At 41.7% G+C, this 9,876-nt stretch overlaps 1 protein-coding gene across 1 annotated transcript in view; it reads left to right on the top strand.

Annotated features, from left to right (window-relative positions):
* The first annotated feature begins 4,237 nt into the window (after positions 1–4,237).
* zbtb16a (zinc finger and BTB domain containing 16a) overlaps positions 4,238–9,876 on the top strand; it is a 173,695-nt gene continuing 168,056 nt past the window's right edge. The window contains exon 1 of the mRNA XM_088012456.1: positions 4,238–4,630. The gene's annotated coding sequence lies outside the window, so the exon portion shown is untranslated. The remainder of the gene's footprint in view (positions 4,631–9,876) is intronic.

Raw genomic sequence — 9,876 nt, 5'->3', positions numbered from 1 at the left:
CACATGCGTTCCATCTCTAAAATACGTGCTCTTTTACTCATAAGTTGCGCATTTCCAAGTTTCAAGTCAAAATAATTGAACAGAAGTTGCCAAGATGTCACTAGTTTAAATTCAATATGGCTGCCATACATATAAATGCAATAAAAGTTGCAGGAATTATCTGTTCGTTTGCACTTTTGATACCTTCTGTCCGATTACATTGTTTACTATTAATGTTTAAGTTATTTATTCATCTATTTTATTCCTAATATTAATATTGTTTGAGTCTTCAGTGTTCCCATTATTGATTGTCTGACTGTCCCAGTGGCTCACATAGTTAACAGCCTTCTCATAATTTGCTTGATAAGAAAACAGTTTTATAAAGTTTGTGCCCTGCTGGGCCTCTGGAGTGACGTCTCACTCCTCCAGTGTAATTTACCGTTTATCACGACAGTCTGCTTGTTGGGCTTTCTGTGAGCAGACCGATTGACTTAATCACTTTACATTACTTAATAGATTGTTGGAGGGAAGGGCACTGATATTCACTCATGTACCAATTATTTGGCTAATTTGGTTTCAGTGGAATCCCATAAAATCAAGAATTAATGTGTACATCAGATCCTCATCTGCCTGCATAAATAAATCCCAAACAAAGCTCTGAGATCTGAACAGAAACACATGTGTCCCGCTGCAGATAACCAGCCTCCCACACTTAATTCCCCCCTTTCTAACCCAGAACTCCACGCAGGGAGCCCATCTTTGTCTGGCTTGTGGTATTATTTTAAAGTGCAGCAGTGATCTGGTTTTTATAATTTTGCCCTCATCCTCCTCTCCCTCAGTAAAACGGTGGATTATTGCCAGATTAAGGGAGTGCCTTTTTCTTTATCCCCGGGTAAGCCTGCACAGCATGCAGATCCGAGGTAATGAAGCTCTCTGTGATCCATGCCTGGATGAATCTAAAAATTCCCAGAGCACAGCTGTATTTTAAAGGAAATGAGATTTTCCTTGAAAGGCGCCTTCAGACCTGTGTTCTCTGTTTCAACCGTTCGACTGGTTACATCTCGTTTCAAAGGTGTTGAGAAGTAAAAACCCCTCGGATCAGTTTCTTTAACAAGACGCATGAAGTTTCAACCTTCACGCAAGCTAAAATGCTGCTACCAGATGGAAATGAGCTCTTAAGCTGACACCAAAATTGTTGATTTTGTATTAATCCTTTCTAAAAGTGTAAATACTGATTAAAAGAGTTCCTTAGTTCCTTTGTGATTTTCACAATCCAGCTCGTCATCTTCAATTATTTTATTTCAGATAATATTCACAGGTTTTTACTGTAAATGAATGAACATGAATGAAGCCAAGAAATAAAAATTGACTTGAGACCTCTACAACAGCTTAAATCTGACAATTTTAATGGTTTAAACACCAAAAAAAGCTTAATAAGTAGTACTACGTACAGAAGAAATTGTCTTAGTACTGTCTAATCTCTCTGCTCTTGGTGCTTTTCAGCCAATCAGCACCAAGGAGAATGAGTGGAGTTCCTGGATTGGTTCCAAGCTGCATTTTCTTTTGAATACTTAAGATATGCACTTCTAAAAAAAAAATAAAGATATCTACAAATAGGCAAATTTTTCACAAACAATTTGGAGTTGCATTCCACAGAAAACTACAGGGCTTTGTGAACCCACAGATACTGAACTACGAAGAGAGTCTGCCGTAAACACGAACATTATTTGTTTATTTATTTTAGTCAAATGTCTAATCTCCAGCAGAAATAATAATCGCCCTTTGAATCTTTGCTGAGTTTCCTGTTAATATCAGTTTGCTGCGAAGGTTCCTTTGTTGCCAAACCGTCCAAATGCTCTGCCAGCCGCTGAGTGATCAGACATACTGAGTGATCCGTTGCAGACGCTGCGTGACCCCAGCCTTCCTTTACAAAATCCAGCCAGACTCTGGCTTGTTGCATTGCTTTCATTTTATCAGCTCCAGTCAGCAGAGTGTTGATGTGAGTCTGAGGCGCGAGGGGGAACTGAACTCATCAAACTGGCGATGTTGCCTCAAGAAAACCTGACGTCTTGTGTTTGGTTTGTCTTTGCTAAAATGTTCTGCTCAGACGGTTTTAGGTTGCTTATCAGTCTAGGTGTTGAATCTCGACAAAAACTGAGGAGAAAAGATCAATAGATGTAGTACAGTGGTTAGAGCGTTTGATCAAAACCGAGGAGACTGCTTTATCGAATAGGATTTTGGGAACACAGAAATCTTTGCAGAAAAACTAAATTACTTACAAATTATAGCCAGAACTTCCTCTTCTGACTGAATGCCGGACACTTTGCGAATTTTGGGAGAAGAAGAGCTCAGAGGGAGCCTTTAAAGAGAGCATAACAAAAGAATTAAAAGAGAGGCAAATTAAACCATAGCTAAAAGGTTTCCTCGAGTCAGCATTAAGGCAGAGACATTCATCAAGTTTATATCCTGAACTGCTCCAACATGTGCTCTTAGTAAAAAAAAAAAAAAAAAAAAAAAAAAAAAATACTCTTAAGAGTTTTATCAGACCAAACAATAATGAGGTGTACCATCCATTGCATCACTGCTCATTTGTCTACAGTAGAAAGAAAAAAGTGGAGAGTTAAAGCACTTGGGGCCGGTCATGCACTGCAAAAATGATCCATACAGAAACAACTCAATTATCCTTTTGGCTGTATTTATATAAAACGGGCGGCGGAGGGAGGGGGGAGGGAGCTGATTAATTTATTAAAACAAGAATTTGTCTTGTAAAGCCGGCAGATGCTGCTGAGAAGCTGAAACTGTTGACCACTTAGCAGATAGTAGTGGACAACAGCCTGGAAGAAAAGGTTCAATTCTAAAGCCACAAATAAAATACAGGCTGAAGAACCTACTGACTACAGGTTGGACCAATATAGTCTGGTCCATGAATAAGCCATGAAAAACTACGTGAGCATTTTTTGAATTATTTTGAATTATTTTTATGCTTTATTACTCAAGTCCTCCTGGATCGGTGCATGCTTTCTATTGTCAAACCCAGTTGGTTGCGGCAGATGTCTGGGTTCTGGTTCTGCTGGAAGTGTCTTCTCGTTAAGGGGGAGTTTTCCTTTCCACTGTCACTGCATGCAAAGTTCTCGTTTTTGTCGCTAAGAGCAGACTGAAAATATTTTCTAGACCAACAAAATATTCAAACCATAAAGACAGAAAAGTCGACACTTTTCTTTTATTAAGGCAAATATTGAGAACTTTTTTCTGGAAATACATACAGCACTTTATTTTATTTACTCCCAAACAGTTTCATAGGAAATAATTTATATTTCCTATAAAAAAAATATATATATATTTTTAAATGCAGCATTTAATAAAGAAAACTTATGGTCCCTGATTTCTTTGAAGTAGCTGATTCTGGATTACAGTGCAAAATGTTTGGACACTGCTGCCAGGTTCTGCGAGCAATTATCATGTTCCTGGTCCAGGAGGAGTCATAAAGAACCACAGAAAGAGACTGAAGAGCCAAAGAACCCAGTCCAAGAATATAGAAAATAACATTAATACCAAATAAATGTCCACGCTGGTCTCCAATTGGGTTGGACTTGAAAACATGTGGTACGATTAAAATAAAAATGACTGCCACATCCATCCATTGTTTTGATTGTAACCCTCGTCTGTGAGTCTTTTTCTTTTGTTCATGCATAAGAACAGAAGAAATAAGTTACTGTGCACATTTTGACTGTTGGTTTGTAAAGAGGAAACAATGGGGAGGCATTCTGCTTCTTTCAGGAAGCAGGCGAGAAAAAATACATCTACCTGGTACACATGATGGATGGATGGATGGATGGATTGTTTAGCCATTGGGATGTATAGGAACTACAAACCACTGAAGCACAGAACTACAAATATATTTTCTATTTCCTGTTTTCATAATTATCAACTGGACACTTAAATAAAATTCTGTTTTTGTCCAAAGCCTTTTGAGAAAGGTTGCCTTTTATCATTTATTATTATTCATATCATTGTAATGTATTACTTTTTAATTTTGAAACTTCACTTGCTATCACATTTGTTTATTGATCACAAAATTTGAGTGCTTTTGATTTTTCACTTTGTTTGATCTTAGTGTCTTCATGCATTAATTCAAAAGAGAACTTTTCATCAAGAATACTTATTACTATGATTATTTACTATAGCTACGTTTCTTTCACGTCCCCCCCCTACCCCCCCATTTTCAGGTTTTCTCCCACAGAGCCGCAGTCGCCCTGGCTGCGCCCCTGGCTGCATACAGTACGGCTGTGGGTTACTGTATTTGTGATCAAACAGCTGGAGAGAGGGCAGTGTCGGTCACCTTTCGTTCCCAACACTGTAAGGCAGCAGCGGCTCGACATGAGACAGCCCCCTAGGTGTCTCACTTTCTCAGCGTTTGGACGGAGCGGAGCGCATGCAGCGCCCGGCCCCGGCTGCCCGCCCGCCTGCCCGCCTGCCTGCTGCTGCTGCTCGTCTGGCTGACTGGCTGCGTTGACGTCAGCACCGTGTTGATTTGCTGAGGCGAGAGAAGAAAGGAGTTAGTGCGTGTTGAGAGAGCGGGTACTGCGAACTGCCTTACTATGCTGTAGCCCCAACCCCCGTGCACTTCACGGAGTCAAAACGTGCAACTTAGGTGAGTACCGACCCGGGCTAAACGCAGCTGCGACAAGTGCCAGACCCGCTTCTCTGCATGCGCGTCCCTCTGTGTGTTCCGCGTACTTTCATTCACCATATGGGATGTTTTCATGCGTGTTTTTTTTTTTTTTTTTTTAAATGCAGCGCCGCTCTCCGCTCGCTGCGCCTGTCCTCGCTCAACCTTGCCGCTGAAGTTGCCAGCGGACGCCACTTGGGCTCAGCCAAGTTGGAGAGTTCTGGCTGGGAACAAGTGTGTACCTGATCGCGCTGCAAGGTGTGGAAGTTTGCATGAAGCCTGTTGTGGAGATGTTAAGGTTGACGTGCGCCCCCCCAACCCCTCCACCCACCCGCCCCCAGCCCCTCTGCCTCTCTCTGTGTTGTCTGGTTAGTATTCTGGAGATCGCAGTCGGAGGACGTGAGGTCTGGCTGCTTCACCGGGAGCCAGACAGCACATGACGCCGCGCCGCGCGTCACTTTGCTAGGGAGAGGGGGGCGAAAAAAATATCTCGCTCCGCTCGTTTTAATTTTAGTCAAAATTACGCAATTTCCAGACAGATGCGCTCTTTTTCCAGTCCCCGCGTCTACAGGCGCACCAGCCTGGCTCATTTAGCTGAGGTGACATCACGGTGAGGACTGGAGACACCGGTCTTTATTCACAAAACGAACCCAAAACCCCCACGCAGCTCCTGCTCTGTCAGGCTGTTAATTGATTGGCAGCCAACTGGATGTTTGATTGGTTATCAATAATCGCTGTGAGGGGGGGTATGGGGTGGGAGGACTGGTAACAGAAGCGATGGCAAGTTGATTTGTTATCGAATGTGTCTGATCTTTCTCTTCCCCTTTTCACTCCTTCCCTCTTTATCTCCTCGCAGCGGCAGAGACCGTACCTGCCCCCCTTTCATTCCGCCACCTGCGCGTTGATCCGGCTCGCTCTCCGGGTCTCAGGTGGACTTCTTGAGAATAAAAAAAAAAAAAAAAAAGCAAGCCACGGTCAGTCTCTGAGATTGGACCGTTTATTTATTTATTTTTTCTCTGAGCTTGTTGTGTGTCAGAGAGGAATATTGAGCGCTGTTTATCCTTGTTGTGGCTGCCTCGTCAAGGCGCGCAATGGCAGACAACCCGTGATCTGATCGATTCTGCTCCTGTTTTTTTTCTGTGAAGCCTGCCTAATATGGTCATTGTCAGCGATCTATACTGTCCTCTGGGGAGACAATCTGCACTGCTTTAATGTATTTAATGTAGTCCCCGCTCCTTTGCATAATGCATAACCTTGTGTATAATTTGTCTGCTGCAGCTGGCTCAACATTAACGCCGTCTAGACGCTCCGCAGCCTTCTTCTTTATTAATAGAGACCAGACAAAGTCCCCCAGAACAGAAACGGGAACTTTACATCCCAGCACAGAGCGCAACAAGCATCGACCATTTACGGGGCCATAAATCGCTCCCATTGGCAAACATGTTATGAAGATAATGTTCGGTTTGAAGCATAATCTCTGTTTACAGAGAGAGACAGGGGGGCGGGGGGCTCCCAGCTAGAGGAATACCTGTGGTTTCATCATTACCTCCACTCCTAATCGATTTGGGTTAATTCCCCCCTCCACCCCAAAAACGACAACCGGTCCACGCAGTGGTGGGGTCATTTTCTGAGATTCAGGGCGCAAACAATAGGTGCCAGCATCATTTAACATCACTGCAGCCTGCTCCACTTTGGGCTTATAGGAGTAGCTGAATAGTTTTGTTTTCCAAGAATAAAAATAGGACGTAAATATATGGAGTTTTCAGGTGACAAATGTGACTTTTCTTTTTGTACTCCTTTTGTCAAATGCTGCAGAAAACAAATTAAAATGAGCAAAAGTTTTAAAAAGAGACATGCACCCATCAGACTTTTTTTAATTAGTTTCAGCTTGAGGAAAGTCTAACTTTTAGGTTCTTTAGCTATTTTTATAAAATGTTTCGATAAGCAGAATGGAAGAGTTTGAAATTAAGAAGTTTTTAAAAGGCGAGATGCACTAATAACTTATTCTCTTCTTTACTGATTTATGATTGAGGAGAACGATCAATAAAAAAAAATAGTCTTACTGATCTGATGTTGTCCTGGCCAAGACTGTTTTCTTCCCTTAAAAAAATAACACATAAAACGGACACTTGTACTCCAGGTATAGGTAGTAGTTTAGAATCCAATTAAAAAATAAATAAGGCATCGCCTTATTTTATCATCAAATCATGTCTAATCTTGACGTGATCTGAAAAATATAAATTTTAAAAAGTGCATCAAAGTTAGCAATGGACAACAAACTGCCTGTGCAGAAACCAAAATCTGGATTAAATGCCAGTAAAACAAAAAATTCCCCAAAATATTAGTGTGGTAATTATCAGCAAACAGCTTAAATCTGGATATATGTTATGTTTTTGAGTAATCAGAGGAAAGTTTGACTCATGAAAAAAAATATTTTAGTTCAAACATCATGCAGCATATTTTTGCTTTATGTTTTAACATCATAATCAGTCAAATCTGGTGGGCTGGATCCTGAAGAAAATTTTGTAAACCAGTGTTGGGCCGAGAAAAATCAGATCGGCAGATGTTTTATAAATGTGGTTTTTGATGGATTTACATTGTGGGATTTCTTTAGTTTTGTTGCATTTAATGAGTAAGTAAAAGAAAAATCAGACTTTTTTAGTAATTGACCCTCAGACCACGGTTCTGCTCTTCGGCCGATTGATTGCGTTTAAGTCTTTTTATTTTTCAGTCAGAGCTGTCCTTTCTCATAAGACTCGCCTTCTATGAACTCAGCCAGAAACTAGGTCAGTGGAAGTGGTAGCTGGTAGCTTCTCCTCCTTTTCTTTCATTCATGCATCGTCTGTTGTTGCAACAGTGTTTATTTAATTGGACCCAAGAAGCGGCGTGCTGTAACTTCACGTCGGGCGAATCTGAATGCAGAGATGTCCAATTTTTAAAGTGCAACGTAGCCTCGGGGCTGCTAATTGAATCTGGACCTGTCCTCATTATTTAGCGCGGGTCAAACATGCTTTAGAAATAAGGTGGAGCAACATGTTGCCCTGTTAACTTGGATAATGAAATTACCGACAGTCAACAGACATGTTCATTCATTTGAGATTTTAAGCGCCTGAGAGCGGAGCGGAGAGCAGAGCAGAGCAGAGGAGAGGAGAGGAGAGGAGAGGGGCGTTAAGTGCAGCAGCGTTGTGTGCCTTCGCCTCATCCTGCTTTCTTTTCCACCCATTCCTGGCCGCTGCTCTCTGCTCCCGTCTGTGATGAGAATACTGAGTAAGATGCTATTTAATTTCAGAAAGGCTGTCGACTGTCGCTGTGAGCCAAGCGGCGGAGTGAAAGCCCCACAATTCACTCTTGTTTAACTGGTGTACATCCCCATCAGATAAGCAAATGAAGACATCTTTTTAGCATAACATATGTCGGACTGATTGGTATGCAGGGGGAGCCTGTTGGACAGCCAGCAAATTGTCTCCTTTTAGAAAATACTGTCAATACCCCGTGCACATTCTCAGAACAATGCCGCTGCACAGATTGTTTACCGTCCCTGCAGGATATTTGCAATCCGAGACGCCGGTGGCCTCACACTTTTCCATTTGCATAATAAATTGAGGTGTGTTGTGAATACATGCACTGTCACGTTAAATGTTTAAAATGACCTTTCTAATGTGGAAGAGAGCATTCCACTTGTTGAATTTCGAGCTATTTATCCTCTCACAGATTTCTTCTTTTTCTGATCATCAAATAAACCTTAACATCAAACAAAGCGAGTAGAAAACAACGCTTCTATTTTATTACGGAAAATAAAACCATCCAAACAAACCCAGAACAGTCCGATAAAGCATTCGCACCATAAACATAGCAACTGGTTGTGTCATCCCACAATGAAAGCGACTCTTTTCAGATCGCTGTCTTGCTGCATAGAGCTGGAGCTTTAGGCTTTAGCTGATGGCCACATCGTCTCCTTCAGGATTTTTTGCTCTGGAACAGAATTCATGTTTCATCAATTATGGCAAGTCGTTCTGAGGCTGAAGCAGCAAAGCAGGCTCAGGCCAGCACACCACCGCTGCTGTGTTTGACAGTCTCCACAGAATATTTGCTCAAAAGTTGAAGACATTTATTGGTAAAAATGAAACAGGCCTTTGTGTTTTTTGAGTCAACTGTGGTTCTGGCTTTGCAGCTCCTCCACAGAGGCCCACTCTCTCTCTCTCTGTCTCTCTATCTCTCTCACTATTTCTCTCTCTCTCTCTCTCTCTCTCTCCCTATTATTGAAATATGACCTCTGACCTTAACTGAGGGAGTGAGACCTGAAGTACTTTAAATGTTTTTATGATTGTTTTTTTTGTGACCTCCTCTGTATGAGTCACAAAAAAACGTAATAATTTTGTCGGGATACGTTTGTTAGCCCAGACACTCTTGAGATGGTTCTCTGGTCTTCCATGTGTTCTCCATTTGTTTATAATAGTTTTCACTGAGATTCTCTTCAAAATGTCTTCAGCTCCTTCTCCATTGTCAAGTGTCACTCTGACTAGTTATTGTCTGGTTCAGTTCTAGGCAAGTTGGGTGTGTTTTCATTGGAAGTGTGTTCCTCACTATGTGGGCGTGAATATAGGCAGGAATGTGGGAGCATGAGCGCACAGGAGCCGTGGTTGATGATGTCAGTTTGCATGTGTACCGTTGGGCAGCCGGTATATTGGTTCACTGTGGCTTGCCCTGTCCAGTTGATGTTGCATGTGGCCTTGTGCAAGTACCACCTTCGCTCATCCAGTGACGTAAATCCAATCAACAAATGCAATCTGCTGCCAATCAAATCGCTTCCAATATAAGGCTTGGCTCGACTTACACTAGTCCTGAGGTGTTTCCACAAAAACTGTGAGGAACTACGCAGGATCTGCAAATGAGGACGAATCTGTGTGGGACTGACTGGGGTAGAACTGGTTAAAGCCACCATTTTATTGTTCATCTGTCCTTGAATTTTTGTAGTTTGGCGTGTGATGCTTTCATGTTTTTTTTTTTTTTTTGTCAGACAAGTTTTATTTAAGTGGTTGACTCTGTAGACCTAGAAGTAATTAGGCCTGGGTTTGGCTTGTGAAATTGATCTCAGCTTTCCAAAAGTGTGTTTATGGGCTTTTAAAATGGCTTTTTATGTTTTTTTTTCAAAATGTCTTTATTCTGAAATGCGTGTCAAAAGAGCAAAAACTAAAATTTGTAAGTTCTTTTTCACACCCATGTATTGA

Source organism: Poecilia mexicana, unplaced genomic scaffold (assembly GCF_051168715.1).
Source record: "Poecilia mexicana isolate PSO_F unplaced genomic scaffold, ASM5116871v1 scaffold_14, whole genome shotgun sequence".
NCBI classification, from domain to species: domain Eukaryota; kingdom Metazoa; phylum Chordata; class Actinopteri; order Cyprinodontiformes; family Poeciliidae; genus Poecilia; species Poecilia mexicana.
The sequence above is the reverse complement of the archived record's forward strand: the minus strand, read 5'-3'. Positions and strand labels throughout refer to the sequence as shown.